The sequence below is a fragment of the Macaca nemestrina genome, chromosome 2, assembly GCF_043159975.1.
Source record: "Macaca nemestrina isolate mMacNem1 chromosome 2, mMacNem.hap1, whole genome shotgun sequence".
In the NCBI taxonomy this organism is placed as follows: domain Eukaryota; kingdom Metazoa; phylum Chordata; class Mammalia; order Primates; family Cercopithecidae; genus Macaca; species Macaca nemestrina.
In genome coordinates, this window is record NC_092126.1 from 167449328 (window position 1) to 167465395 (window position 16068).

Below are 16068 nucleotides of genomic sequence, written 5' to 3' on the forward strand. Positions count from 1 at the left end.
TGACACACTGTGCCATGATCAAGTGCATGTTGTATTACTGGTATTACTGATTTTTTTTTTTTTTTTTTTTTTTGAGATGGAATCTCACTCTATGGCTCAGGCTGGAGTGTGGTGGCGCAATCTTGGCTCACTGCAACCTCCGCCTCCCGGATTCACGCAATTTTCCTGCCTCGGTCTTCTGAGTAGCTGGGATTACAGGCACGCACTACCACGCCCGGCTAATTTTTGTATGTTTAGTAGAGATGGGGCTTCACCATGTTGGCCAGGCTGGTCTCGAACTCCTGACCTCAAGTGATCCGCCTACCTCAGACTCTGAAAGTGCTGGTATTACAGCTGTGAGCCACTGCACCTGGCCTTATTACTGATTTTATATAACACATTAGAATTAATTGGTTAAATGAAGAGACTTATGGCCTCTTAAATGGATTTTTGATCCAATTGCTCACTTAGAAACCTCTTTTCTTGCTACTAATTAAAAACAAAAATCATGAACTAAAACTACTGCCTCCAGTTTCCCCCGTAACATCAGGCAGATGAGACTGGGTTCTCTTCCTATTGTGTCCGAAGTTTGTTCCTTCTGATGGGTTCTGGTCTCGCTGACTTCAAGAATGGAGACGCGGACCTTCACAGTGAGTGTTACAGCTCTTAAAGATGGCATGAACCCAAAGATTGAGCAGCAGCAAGATTTATTGTGAAGAGCCAAACAACAAAGCTTCCACAGCCTGGAATGGGGCCCGAGTGGGTTGCTGCTGGCGGCCGGGGATGGCCAACTTTATTCCCTTATTTGTCCCTGCCCATGTCCTGCTGATTGGTCCATTTTACAGAGTGCTGATTGGTCTATTTTAGAAACCTCTAGCTGGCTACAGAAATGTTCTCCAAATCTCCACTCAAGCCAGGAAGTCCAGCTGGCTTCACCTCTCAATATCACTGGAGCAGTACTGTTGAAAATCATCCAAATATCCCTCTGGCCAAATTGAGTGACCCATTTTCAGGTTTAATCCTCTTTTATTTCATTTTGGCAATAACTTTTATGCTTGACACCTCATTTTTAAAGCACGCTTATTTTCCTTTTCTTTCTTTCTTTTCTTTTCTTTTCTTTTCTTTTCTTTTCTTTTCTTTTCTTTTCTTTTCTTTTCTTTTTTTGAGATGGAGTGTTGCCCTGTCACCCAGGCTGGAGTGCAATGGCGTGATCTCAGCTCACTGCAACCTCCGCCTCCCCGGTTCAAACGATTCTCCTGCATCAACCTCCTGACTAGCCGGGATTACAGGCACCTGCCACCCTGCCCAGCTAATTTTTGTATTTTTAGTAGGGACGGGGTCTCACAATGTTGGCCAGGCTGGTCTCGAACTCCTGACCTCGTGATCCACCCGCCTCGGCCTCCCCAAGTGCTGGGATTACAGGCATGAGCCACGGCGCCCAGCCTTTTCCTTGCCTTTCTATACTGTTCTATTTTCTCCCAACTTTCTTTTCATATATGTTCGTTTATTCAGCAATCACTTATAATCACCTACAATTTGTCAGATACTTTGCTAGACATGGAGGGTACCTTGATGAATGATAACTCCTAAAACAACCTGAAAAGCATACCAAAACAGAGCCTTCTAGAGAATACAGAGTTATATGAAATCCTACTTGCCAGTAACTACTAATGATTAGTAGTTTCATTTCTGTATCCTACTGCTTCACTAGAACCTCTGATGTTTCCCAATTATTTGAGTTGTTACAACTCAGCATTTCAATCGTCAAGGCCCTGAATCAAATACACTCTTTTCACCTCTTTCTCTCTAGGTCCCTCTGCAGGAATTGTGGATGTTCTCACTTCTGTGACTTTGTTAACATGTATTCCTTTATCCAAAATATCACACTTGAACTTCTCTAACTATTCAAGCTGTACTTTTTGTTTTAATCTCCCTCTTTTTGAACACTTGAATTCTCATTTAAATTCAATAACTTTTTTTCCCTTTAGTTTCTGAACACATAGTTGAAATTTGAAAATTTAGCTATTCATCATATACCAAAGACAGTACATCCAGGGCATAAATTCTGGAGTTAGTGTTCCATCACTTACCAATTGAGTGATGGTGCCATGCTTCTGTTTTATCCTCAGTAAAATTGAGATAATAATAGTACACACCTCCTGGAGTTATTGAGAGAATAAAACGAGGAGATAGGTAGATAGCTAGATGGTAGATAAAGATATCATTTTATCACTTAGAACAGTCCTTAAAACATAGCAAACACTTAGAAAAATAGTAGATGCTGTTTTATATTTACATTTGTAAATAACTATTGTCTGTGTAGATGTGCCATTTCTTAAAGTGTAAATTATTTAAAGTCAGGTTACTGTCTTTTTCTGCAATCAATGGAGAATTCTCTAGGTCTTTGTCAGATAGGGGATACTAAATTGACTGAAGAGTTTAACAGCTATTTTTTTTTCCACTTAACTTTGTTTCCATTTTTAACATAGATACGTAAATTTCCCTTCCCACCATTTAAAATAATTATGCCACATGCTGTGGGTCTCAATTTAAGAGGATATCTAGAACTAATACAGGACAAAGGGGATTTGGAAGAAGACAGCGTACATAAGACTGGTCCCCTATTGCATCTGAGAAAATTTTTGATGCCTTAAAGAGGCTTTAGGAAGAAGTAGGCCTCTGAGTGCATCTTGGAGACTTGGGAGGTAGAATCTGACAGATAGAAACTGGGATATGGGTAAGAACAATACAGGTGGAAGGGATAGAATAAGCAAAATCCTGGAGGCTAGAAAGCCTGGAAGTGTGTTTAGGGAAATTGAAAGTCATTCAGTTTAGCTGGTAGGTAATGATCCTGTAGTATCAGAGCACAGTATTGAAGCAAAAACCTGAAAATTGAGGTGATTTGCTAAACTGAAGGGACATTCTGTTTTGAAATTCAGGGTCATTCTATTTCAGGGCCAATGATGTTTTTATTCAATATACAGTGCTTAAACATTATCATTGTTTATTAAACAACAACAACAACAACAAAACCCAAGAATTGATATTGCATTCTGATTTCTGGGAATAGTGGACGTCTTTATTTATTTTTTTTTTTGTAAGAGAAAACTGTTTCATTCTTAGAACCTATATATGGTCTTTTTGGATGAGTTCAGTTTTATATAAATGTTGACAGCTCTAAAAATAGCAGTACTAATGGTCAAGCTAAGCACTCAGTACAGCAACCCCAAAGGGCTTCCAGATGCAGGCAGGGGAGCTCTAAGTAAAACATGATTCCTGGAACTACCTTATCTGTCTTTCTCAGTTAAACCCATAACTATATTCTGACACAGTCAGTTTCCACAAAGACCATTGTGAATTTTATTTTCCTTTCGTTCAGATGGGCCCATTTCACATTTTACAGGATGGGAGATGCTAAGTAAATTCTCCTATGAGATTTCATGCCATTTTCTTTTTAATGTTATTGAAAAGTGTTTGGCAGGTTTGTCCTGTAATTAATCTGTTTATGCATCTGTCTTTCCCACCAGCCTATGAGCTCTACCGGGAGTTTCTTGAAATCTTTTGCCATGTTTCTAATCATTTTCCTAAGGATTTTACTTGGATTCACCTTCACAGCAATTCCATGAAGTTGGCACTATTATTAATTCCATTTCACAAATTAGGGATCTGATGTATAGAGAGGGTAAGAAAATTATCCAGGTTATATAATTATTAGATGTTGAACTCCATCTATTTCCAGAGCCTGAATTCTTAAATACATTGGGTTAGGAACTAGGACACTGAATCTCTAGTTCTAGGTTGGCTACAAACTAGCTGAGCAATCTTAAGCAATTATCTTAACTTCTCAGTACTACATTTCTTTGTGTGTAAAACAGCAACTGCATTCTTTTACTGTATTATTGTGAGAATTAAGTTATACAGCTGTGGGAAAGTGCCTCACACAAGACTTTGTACAGTCTTTTTCTTTTTTTTTTTTTTTTTTTTTTTGAGACTGAGTTTCGCTCTGTAGCTCAGGCTGGAGTGCAATGGAGTGATCTTGGCTCACTGCAACCTGTGCCTCCCAGGTTCAAGCAATTCTCCTGCCTCAGCCTCCCAGGTAGCTGGGATTACAGGTGCACACTACCACACCTGGCTAATTTTTATATTTTTAGTAGAGATAGTTTTCACCATGTTGGCCAGGCTGGTCTCGAACACCTGACCTCAGGTGATCCACCCACCTTGGCCTCCCAAAGTACTGGGATGATAGGCATGAGCCACTGTGCCTGGCCACATTCTAAGTTTTTAATAAATGCTGGTTTTTGTTTCTCCCCTGCCCTTCTTTGCTCTAAGAGGCCTATTAACCAACCTTACCCTTTCTAAGGCACATGACTTCGTGTCTCAATCTGTGCCCAACCCCTATGGACTAGAAGGTGCTTGCCCTCACTTGAATAACAGAAAACACAGGCAGTGCCAGATGATTATTGAGAGGACGGAACTGGCTGAGGGTTATTGCAGTTGCCCTTCTATGATCCATAATGCAAGGGGCCATCACATCCATACGGGGTCCCGTGTGGCCTTGCTGGGTGCACCCACCTCAAGTCACTCTGTGTTGCTAATGTGAGTTACACATGTAATTATCCAGGAAGCAGGCTAAAATATCTCCACAGACAGCAAAGTTTCATCAGCAGAAGGGCATATTTTGTTTCATGTGACTCCAACAGAGTACTGCTGAGTGTTGCAGAGCTGTGGTAATTAATTGAAGGACAAATTAGAAAGTCATGGAATAGTATTTTGTCTCCATAACCAGGCCTTCATGGGTTAAGCAAAGCAAGAGGTTCAAGAGTGCATCTGAGATTTTTAGAAATAAAAATATTCATAAAGGTGTTTTTGTGCTATGGGGTCATCATCAGAATGTTTTTGTTCCAAAGAACTTAGCATCTATACTTGTGCAACGGTGTCCTTAACATTGACTAAGACCATCACTGAAAAATAAGATGAGGAATGACATTTTAGATAAAAATTTTGTTGGAGAGCAATGTCATGAGTGGAATGCATGCATTCTGTGAGTTACATATGTGTCTACAGATCAAGACACACACACAGAAACACACATACACACACGCTTGCAAAGGCAAATATTGGATTTTTTGGATCATTTGAATGAAAAAATTATTATTTTATTGCTGTATTATTGTGGCTTCTTTCACTTTCCAGTAGACCTTAGTTTCCCGAGAGACATCCCGTAGCATTGGTTTGAGGCTAGTGACCCGCACCCCTTCTTGAGGGGAATGTAGATACCTGCTAAGCCCTGCATGCTCTGGCATATCTAAGAAATGCCTGCAAGAATTGTGAATAGGTTAAAGACATAGATGATAGAAAAAAAATACAAAAGAAAAAATTAAATGGATTCTTTTAAAAATGCAATGAAGATGGGGAGAGTAAATAACTCAGAGTGGAAAGAGGGAAAGGGAAGGAGGCGAGCATGCTACTAGCCATTATCTTCATAGCTGCACAGTGTCTGACTCTGTAAAATGTGCTCAGAATGAATCTTAGAATATTAATGCTCATATGTTATGTCATAGCCTCTAGAGAGGTGAAAGAGAAGTCCAAAGATGGTCAGGGTTGTTGAGCCAACATTTCTAAGGAGATGTTTTTGTCTGATTCACCTGCCATCTGCAGCCAGCCTCCGTATAAACACCATTTGTGATCAACCCTGATGGATTATTTGGTTGTTTATTTGTAGAGGGTGAAATAAAGAGAGGAAAATGTGGGAGTACATGTGAATTTAGGGTGAAGAAAAATATTTTTAGCTACACAGATCAATACAACCTTTTTCTAGCTTTTTGATAAGAATGCCAAATAGAACTGAGTCAAAAACATTATTGATCAATGGATTGTATTTATTGCTTTTCCCTTTTCTGTTTGGCTTTCCACTCCACCAGAGATGAATATTAAATTGACTCATCACTATTTTCTCCTCATATATGCATTCATCTTTGCTCAGGGCTTTATTTCTTCAAATTATTCCAATGGCTTATTTAACAGATTTAGTTTCTTTCTTAGTTAAATCAAAAGGTATTTATTGAGCAAGTACTGCTAATACTACCACTGCTACTGCTGGTACTGTTAATACTACTGTCTGTACTACTGCAATGACTGGTCTCATAGTGTTTTAGGCTGCCTTCAAGGTGCATCACCTTGTTTAAATTGTACAACAAACCTTTAAGTTATATACAATTATATGAGGAACTAGGTCTCAAAAGTTTTATAATTTGCTCCAGCTTGTAGTGGCAGGGCTAGAATCCAAGCTGAGATGTGTCTGGTTGTGTGGTTCTAAACCTTTGTACAGGTCACCTTGTAAAGAACGAGGATGGAGCTCAAACACAGATACACAAAGGAATAAAATTGAGCCTTGTTCCTGCCTTTAAAATATAGTAGTTGAAAAACCAGAAGTATAAATAACTCCAATTCTGTATAAATGGTATTTTCAAATGCTTCATCAGAATCGCTTGGGAGAATTTATTAAAAACATAGATTCCCAGACTGCCACCAAGAAACTCTTGGATGAAACTAAGGAATTTGGAAATTTAAAAGAAAAAAAAAGTGAAATTATCTACTAATTTCAATGCCCAGCCACTTTTGAGAACTATATTGAAACTACTGTCTTTAATACTGAAAGTAATATAAGAAAGGATGAAGTAGTTCCACCGAGAAGGAATGGGAATTGAGAATGGTTGTTTGAGGTTATTTTTATGGTTTTCAGGGTTATCCAGATCTTAGAAATTACATAATGATTTCTACAAATGATCCTCCGTGCTTTAGACTAGTACCTACTAATTCTGTAAGTGATGATCCTCAACCCTTGCCAATTTAAATAGATCTTGTTATTTCAGTGTGTCCTTAGATTGACAAACTTCTCTATAAAACTGCATAGTATGATCTTTCAGGTAACCCAGTCTAGTAATCTAGTTATCCATGAACTATTAATATCCATGATTTAAAAAAAAAAAAAAACTTATCATCATCAACATCATCATCCTCACCATCATCACCATTTTAAGTTATAACTATCAATATTTTGTTTAGATACATTTGTATGTTCTTGGTCAAGTCAGTTAACTTTTCTGGATCCAAATTTTTCCATGTATGTAAAGAGGAAATTGAACTTAGTGACCTCAATTTTGTGTAAAGTTATGACATTACGATCTTTAGACATCATTTATTAGGAACTCAATTGCCTTGAGAAATTTTTCTTTCATTGGGAAACTTACTCATCATTTAGTAAATATAGAATCACAACTTCAAAGGCCAGCTCCGGAATAATTGAGAATATTTCTGGGCAGATTTAAGGTCTGCATCTGAATAGCTATATATACAGAAAGCCTAGAGGATCAAAATAGTCCAGAGCATTTCAGGACTGGACAGCTGGTGAGTGGGTAAAGGTTGCCTGTGCCTCACTCTGTCAGTCTGTCATTTTAATGAATATCAAAATCACTCATACACCAAATTGGGAAGCCAAGGATCTCATCTTGACTGAGAATCGACACCTTCCAGAACCTGACTTAGTTTTCCAAGAGCAGTTTTAGTAGCTAAAAGTTTCACTCTCACCTGCTGCTGCAAGGACTTGGATTGCCAGAGTTGTGTGACTTCTCTTGTCCTTGATTATAATATGAGCAAAAAACTGCCTTGAAAAGATAAAGATATTTTACATGATTTACAGTCTGACCTTAAGATGCTCTTGACAGTATGTCTGAAGGAAAAGAAGGAACGTCTGTTTCCAGATAGGTTGAGTTCCTTCCTTATCAGAAGGGTTAAAATAAATATTCTTTCTCTTTTGTGCCTTCCTAGCATTTCTCTAGTTGATAAAAGGGGAAATGTGTGTTGGACTGAGAGTTATGGGGAATCAAATCCAAAGAGATGAGACAAAACCTTTCTCTCTGCCAGTGCAGATCAAGTGTGAGCTTTGAGAAATAGAGAAGGAAGGATGTGCCAATCAAAAAAGGTTGACCATGGAAAGAAGAGTCACAAAAACAAGGGCAGCAGTGCTTGCAAAAACAATATCAAAGGAAAGCCTTGGCTGGCAGACTAAGTATTCTAGCAATAGCACTAGTCCATGTCTTTGGCCAGCTATTGTAACCAGATGTCATTAAACATTTCCATCATCCAATCACCTTCCTTATTCTGATTCTAGGCCCCCTAAATCAACCTCTAATCATAATGTTCTTCCCATGGAGAAAAGACATTGGCCATGCCCAAGAGTTTGTATGGGAGTTGTCTTTCACATCATAAAGTAATAAACTCTTGTTCTTTTTAAAGCATCAATTTGGCTAAGAAACATATACAAAGTTTGTATTTAGATTGCATGTGAAAAGGAGGGGGGTCACCCTCTTGAATACAGGGACTGGTTAGAAAGTCACTTCCTCATATAGTAAGTAGCCACTAGCCAAATGTAGCTATTTAAATTTAAATTGATTTAAATTAAACTAAATTAAAAATTAAGCTCTTCAGTCTCACTAATCACAATTCAAGTGCTATAAAGTCATACATAGCTCACGGTTATGATATGAAACAGTGCAGATTATCAAACATTTTTATTGTCACAGAAAGTTCTATTGTGCAGCTCTAGGTTAGAAAGTAATTCTCAATTACTTTACCAGATTATACTTACTTGGTAATCTGCGATGATATACTTAGACCTAGCTGTGCCTCAACATGTCTATGAAATGGGAAAAAGGATGCTGTCAACAAAATAGGAAGTATGTGGGCATTTTAATGTAATTGCTAATTGATGCTTTCTTAATAGAAGAAAGAATAGTTTGTATATTTAAATATTGATGTGAATCACATTCCCATTTTATTGTGTTCCATAGGAACTCTATTTAACAATTTTAAATCTCTCCATCTTTCCAACTACCTTTCTGTACAATGGGGCAAAGGGAAATATTGAAAAGTTGTCCTTAATCTTGTCAAAGAATTAAAGGCTACTGTAAATTTGTAAAATGTATGTTACCAAATGTGACTTTCAAATAAGCAAAGCTTTACCAGCAAAATAACTAATGATGATATCTTACATTTGTGTGCTGCTTTTCTGAAATGCTGTCACATGCATTCTTTGATACTTAAAATAACCCTTTGAAATAGTATATTATCATGCCCATTTTACATGTTCAGAAGTTATTCAAGGTCATAGTGGCAATGTCAGCAATAGAACCTGGACTTTTGACCCCTAAGTTCATGTTTTATTCTGTTATTCCACTCTGTTTCAGTTGTTAGGACATGTATTATGTTTTAGGAAAGGTGACAATAGAAAGCAAATAGAAAAATAGAAATCTGAGAATTTGGAGTCATGAAATATAGACTGGAAATATTGTTCCTCCAGGTCAAGAAGTAGACCTGAACCTTTGGAAGTCACAGGGAAAGAAGCTGCTGTCTCATCTTTCCTCTCTGCCTGCTTCATTCACAGAATTTATCTTGCATTCATTCATTCATTAATCCAATGTAGACTGAGCAATTATTGTCTGCCACACTTGTTGGGCTGTGATGATACAGAGAAGATCAAGACATGCCCTCTAATTTTGAGGACTCCACATTCCTTCGGGGAAAGAGATACATGTTGATTTACATCTTATGGCATAGATGCTGAGAAAGGGTTTATTGTAAAGTGCTCTGACAACAAAAAAGGAAGGGGTGATTAATTTTGTCTAGAGGGAGCTTGTCCTGAGCAAAAGCTTCATACTTCATATAGATGACATGTAAGATGGATCTTAAAGGGAAAGTAGGATCTAATAGGTATATTTTAAAAGATGGTAGGGGGAAAGGTTTTTAGGTTGAAGAAACAGCGTGAGCAAGTTTCTGTTGATTTAAAACAAATAAAAATAGTACCATTTATTGTGCTTATTTGGTTCCAGGCATTTTATGAATGCCTTAAACATCTCTTTATTCTCATAACAACACTATGAGATAGAGATTATCATGATGTGCATTTTATAAATAGGGAAATTGAGGCTCAGAAAGGTTAAGTAGTTTAGTCTAGGTCAAATATCTAATAACTGACAGAAGCAGAATTCAAAGGTACACAGCTAGATTCCAGCAATTTTGCTCGTAACCACATAGTGGTTATAATGCTGTATAGTCAATTTTATAACGTGAAAATTTTTTTTCTTTTTATGGTATCTCATAAGCTGTTTCTCAAGTCATTAAAATTCTCTATAAATGCTATTTTAATAGTACAGAAACCTATCTTATTGATGCATTATAATTTGTTTAACTAGTCCTTTATTGTTGGACATTAAGTTGTCTCCAATCTTTTACTATTTTGAATAATAGTGCATGACTATTTTTGTGAATCAGGACTTTCTTAACAGGCCCAATCTAAAGGAGAAAGCACCATGAGATTTCCTTTTGTACTATCACCAAGAACAAGAGCGGTCAGAGAAAGCGAAAACACATACTAAATGCACTCTATTTTGGATTATTTGCTTTGGGAATTATCCCCAGCATGTTGAACAACCCAAGCTGGCTCCATTTGAAGTCTTGAATATTTCTAGGCCTCTGGTACCCAGTTAGTGTATTTTAAAGTATTGCAAATTAGTTTTAATATTAACCTAAAAATAATTTTAAAAGTAAATCAACTGAAAATGTTACTGCAAACTCAAATAGAGGTGAACTTTGGATTATCTGCTCTTCTAAATTACTTATTATAGTGTTCTGTCCATTTAAGTGACTGCTGGCAGCTTTTGATTACTTTGCCCTAAGTCAAATTTGGCAAAGAGAATGCTAAGGTTTAGGTTAAAATGTGAAATGTTTTTCTCTAAATAAATGCAATTTAAATTATTAAGCTTCACTTGACCCATACCAATTATATATCTCTTTTCTTGCTTAGTGATGGCATCCATTTTAAGGGACAAACCTGGAAATGCTGAGCAAAGAACACATACCCTTCATTTCCGAAGGTTCATTTCCCACTTTTACTTTAGATTGACAATGAGTTGTAGTTCAAAGGCTGCCCTGCAGGGAAGCTCATATACACTATAATTTAAAGGGCCTCAGACACCTCTTGGGAAACTTGGTTAAACATTCTATTTAGAGACATGCCTGCTGATATGACATATATTTTTATAGTTATACCCCTTTATTGCTGGGACATAAAACCTGTTTTCACTCAAAATGTGCCTGCTTTCAGAAAATAGAACAAGAGACATGCAGAAAACAGTGATTCTATTATTGTATAGTATGACTTTTGTTTTATGGTTCTCTTTTCCAACTCATCTCTTTTCCCTGCAGCTGTGGAATCTGGACAGCAAAATCTTGTGGACATTTATTCCACTAAGCCCAGGGATGAGATGGCTCTCAGATTGAAGAACTAACATTTTCTGAACCCTTCATTAACTTTTTACCAGCATCAGGCCCTCTAAGTACAAGTGTAAGAATCCTTCATTCAATTCTTTACTCCTTCATTCCCATTAAAAGCCACCTATATGATCAAAATTTCAGAAGCACTAGGTATGCGCTAAGAATCGTATTACATGTTGCCAAGAATACAGACATGAATAAAATATTCTGATCTGCTCTCTCAGCTCTCTCAGTAAATGACTATTCCTTGTAGAATTTTGCATACAGGAATATTGTCTACTGCCTGACTCTAAACGTTCTAATCTGACTACACTTTTATTCACCCCTTCATCCTCCACTTCCTATTACAATGGGAAGATGGAGGATGTGCTACCTTCTATTTAAAAATAATTCCTTCACTCTCCCATCTCACCCCAAACTTCAACATATTTGAGGACAAAGATTGTACCTACTTTCATATACCATTGTTTCTTTAAGGTCTAGCACAATTCCTGGTACGTGATAGCCTTTCATGAATATTTGTTGAATAAACATTAACTTTATGCTATAGGAGATATCAGCGTCACATTGAAGCTTAGAAATGTACTGGGCACAGTGTACAAATTCAAAAAAACAACTGAAGAAAAAGTGAATATATAGTAAAATAAAAAAGCACTGAAATAATGTCATTATGAGAGGCAGAGGTAAAATATTATTCTAAAGAAGTTCAGAGTATCTCAAACTGGGGAATGAGAGAAGCTTCGTGTTTGTGTCACACTTCAATCTATTCTAATATAGGTTTCTCTTGGAAAGTCCTTTTTTTTCTATTATCTTCTCTGGTTTAAATAATTCTGTTTTTCAACATACTATTACAAAATTTTATGAGTGCAATTTGGAAATGGATATAGAATTATGATTAATACAAATCATATAGTTTTTGTAGAATTAAGAAAATTTTTTTGTGTTTTGATGTTTGCACTTTCATATCAATGTTATTTATTTTCTCTCTGTATTTTTTTGTGTGTGTGTGAGAGCTTGCGCATACTTTATTTTAAAGTATTTGAAGGAAATGAAGGATTACAGTAGAAATGGAAAACGAGACTAGAGGTGGTCATTTTTGTTTTAGTCAGAGTCTATTTGGTTCAAGGGCATCTTGCCTCAGAATCTGGGTTTTCCTGGGCCTCTTTATTCAAGATGAAGTAAGTTGGGATAGAATAAACCATACAAAATTTTAATCCTAGATTTCAGAACTGTACCAGGTTTATGGCTGTCCTCTTGCTCATTTCCATTCCCTTTTATTGACCTAATTGTGTAAATGAGCTGATCTTAAAATGAAACCTACCTGCTGTTGCAATAAATACAGTAAACTGTAAGTAGGACATATTATGAGGGAACTATAGTAGAATTATGTGTAAGGCACATTCTCATTTGTATTTCTTTGGGAATAGGGAAGGATATTGGAGCTATGCACTCAAACAAGGAGGCTGCCTGTTCTTGATCTTTCTTTAAAAGACAAATTTACTATAATTAGCACTAGATATCTGGTACCATCTGGAAGTCTTAAAAACACCTTTAGTAGTGTATTTTGACTTATCTCCCTTTTCATTCTGGATTCTATAACTCAGCTTCTGACTTTTCTCCTTTTCTTCCATGAGGAAATCATTCAGAAACAGAAAAGTAACTCTTCTCTTTCCTTTCCACCTTTCCATTCTCCGTCTTCCCCACCAATAAGATCCTGCCATAAATTTCTGTTCAATCTACTACAGTATCACATGGGTATTCACTGTAGATACCGTAAGCACCATGGCCTTAGTTTAAGTTCACATAAGTAGGCACCGGGGCTATTATGATAGCATTCTTGATGTTCTCCATACCCCAAAATTAATTTTCCCTGACTGCTGCTAGAGAAATCTTTCTTCCTGGAAAGTCAAATATACATCTGACTTTCCATGCACCTGCTTGAAATCCTTTATTTTGTCTTCATTTGGGATGAATACTTGTGTCATCCTGACCCATGCTTCCCTGCTCAGTTTCCTCTCCCATGTCTCCGCACCCTTATCCTTATTCATCCTTCATACTTTGAACTTCAGCAGATCTGGCTCACATGTTTCCTCGTAGCCACCAGGTTGTTTCAAAAAGGTTTTCCCTGTAGCTTCCTTTGTCCGAAACAGCTTCTTCTTCATGTCTGAATCTCTTTCTGACTTTCACCTACTAAGGGAAGCCTACTGTTCAGGAACTTCCCTTTCAACCCCAAGACCAACATCTTTACATATTTCCTCCTCTCTATATAATATTCCTGCATCTTATTCATTTTTTATGATTATACGTATATTGGATTAAATCTTTTCCATGTCTACTTTCCCTCTAATTGACTCTTCACTCCTTGAGGGCACACGATTTTACTTCTTGATCCTCAAGATGTGGCACATAGCAATAGATAAATATCTTTGTTGAATCGCAGAGAACATGTTACCAAGTAAGCACACCAAGTTGAGTTAGCACAGCCAATGAGAAAATATACATACCATTAACCATGTCACATTCAGTAATGTAAAAATCATTTATTACCTCTTCAGGATGATTCTTGGGAGGTTTTATGTCTACTCTGACCCCTTATCACACTCTTCCATAGGCATTACACCAGCCATGTTATTTAAGTGATTCTGTTCCTTAAGTTCTTTTGGCTGCTTTAACACTTCCATCAGTTCACACTTGCTTTTCACGATGATATAAGGGATAACAACCCAAATATCACACACCATGTAAAAGATTGTTCTGCGCACCCAGTTGTTAAATCTGTTGTGCTCCGAGGTGCCCATGCCAATCTACACGTACTGATTATTTGCTCGCGGGGTTAGTGACTGTAACATTTTTGATTAACCTCTCTGTACACTTCACAAGCACTTACTCTGGGCCATGTTCAGATCATGAAGATGCCCTAAATCACTGAGATGTTGCTGAATATCTGTTGACATAGTTTTTACCGCTGTGGAATAACTCAGTGCTCTTCAAATTCAAGGAGAGTCAAAATAGCATTTTTCTCTAGCTTTATTTGTTTTCATCTCAGAGATACTAGACACTGAATTTCAAACCAAAACAGAAAAGAAAAAAATTATTTGAGATTACTTATGTCACGCCTACATGCCAACATTTCTGTATTCATAGCCACACACTCAAATATTTGGCACCAGGTTAGTCAGTCGTTTCATTGAAGAAGTCTACTTCTTCAATGTTTATAATCTGAAGTAAGCAAAATAGTGTGCATCTTTAGTTTCACGTCTAAACTCTAATGATGTATGGCAATTTTCTAAAAAAAATCTTTGTTTCTCCCAAATATCTTCTATAGGAAGTAAGACTTCTGTCGTTTGCTTAATGTAAGCCAGAGACAACTTGACATTTCAGTTACTATTTACCCTCTTTGCAGATGAAGCCAGGCCTTTGCCTGAGATTGAGAAGCCCTCTCTTGCTATTTCATTTTATGGTGTTCATGGGTGCACATTAATTTCATAGTTCAAAAAATAAAAATAAAAACAAAACCACTTAGGATATGTGTAACTTAGAACTCAATCACTGATGGCAAATGCCAAAGTAGTTTAAAATTGTAGATTCTCTGATTTTGAAAAGGGATATATTTATTTTATAGGCTGACAATAATGTATGTGACTAACTTATAGGCTAGTCCTGCCCATTTTATATATCCTAATGGAAACATTGGGAGATCAGTGCTACTAAAATGTCAGCTTTCACCTTGAGTGATCTCAGCTGTCCATCCAACCATCCATCCATCCCAATATTCTTTTGATTCCACATCATGTTATTTGTCTTCTACTGTGTTCCATGCACAAATGCCATTATAGGAGAATGGTTTTCAAAGAAAACAGATCTGTAAGTTTGAATGACTATTATGTTTTACTAAAGCAAACACACAATAAAACATCATAGCCATCTGGACTAAATCAAATACTACTCATATTTTTAGTTAAAGGTATTTATTCAACAGCCTACAAAAAGTTATGAACTACCTCCTATGTGTCAGACAATACATTAATCATTGATGTGCCGTTCTTCCTGTTTTAGAAAGTTAGCAGAATGGAGGTCTTTCTATAAATTGTGTTGTAGGGGGTGGAGTTTTTAGAGGTGATTACTGTTTTAAATAACTGTTGGAAAAACAACATTTTATGGGCTTAGAAAGATGAAGGAATGAGAAAGAGAAACAGGTAAAATGAGCATATTTACAGAGGAACAGTGAGTCATGGGGGGAAACAGTTACTTATATACAATTTTGCCTAGAGCCACACCAGGCATGCTTATTTGGAAAGCAACATTCTCTGAAAATGTGCTGCAATAAATAAACTGAACACATGATTTAGAATGCCACTGGTGATTACCATAACAAGTGGACCTTTTCTATTGCATTATTGGGTCACAATTATCAGTGCCTTCATTTCAGAACACCTTCTTCCTTCTTGACAGATTGCCATGGTCTCTACAGTAAATGAGTATTGATTTAATATTTGGAGCCATTGAGCAGTATCTGTTACAAAAAAAGGGACCTGAGCTAGAGTATGTACCTTTTCTTGACCAGCAGAACTGCTCTGGGTGATGGAAATGTGAGTGAATTTTTACCACATCCACACAGCTGCAGTCAACCATTTTTGTTTGCTCTTTCACTGGGGAGGAGGAGGGAAGCCCACCAATTCAGATCAGATTACCAGTTCTATCATGATAGGTTTATGTCAAGAAAATATCTTGCTTGCTCAATCTATAGGAAAAAATTAT

General features: G+C 36.9%; 1 protein-coding gene and 1 long non-coding RNA gene across 3 annotated transcripts in view; both read left to right on the forward strand.

The window, feature by feature from the left end:
- The window catches only part of LSAM (limbic system associated membrane protein), a 656583-nt gene that overhangs the window by 122375 nt on the left and 518140 nt on the right, over positions 1–16068 (forward strand). The gene's annotated exons all lie outside the window — the stretch shown is intronic.
- The window catches only part of LOC139362057 (uncharacterized), a 116492-nt gene that overhangs the window by 48335 nt on the left and 52089 nt on the right, over positions 1–16068 (forward strand). Inside the window, exon 1 of the long non-coding RNA XR_011620345.1 lies at positions 1–15899. This exon is cut by the window's left edge and continues 48335 nt beyond it. This is a non-coding gene — a long non-coding RNA (uncharacterized lncRNA). The remainder of the gene's footprint in view (positions 15900–16068) is intronic.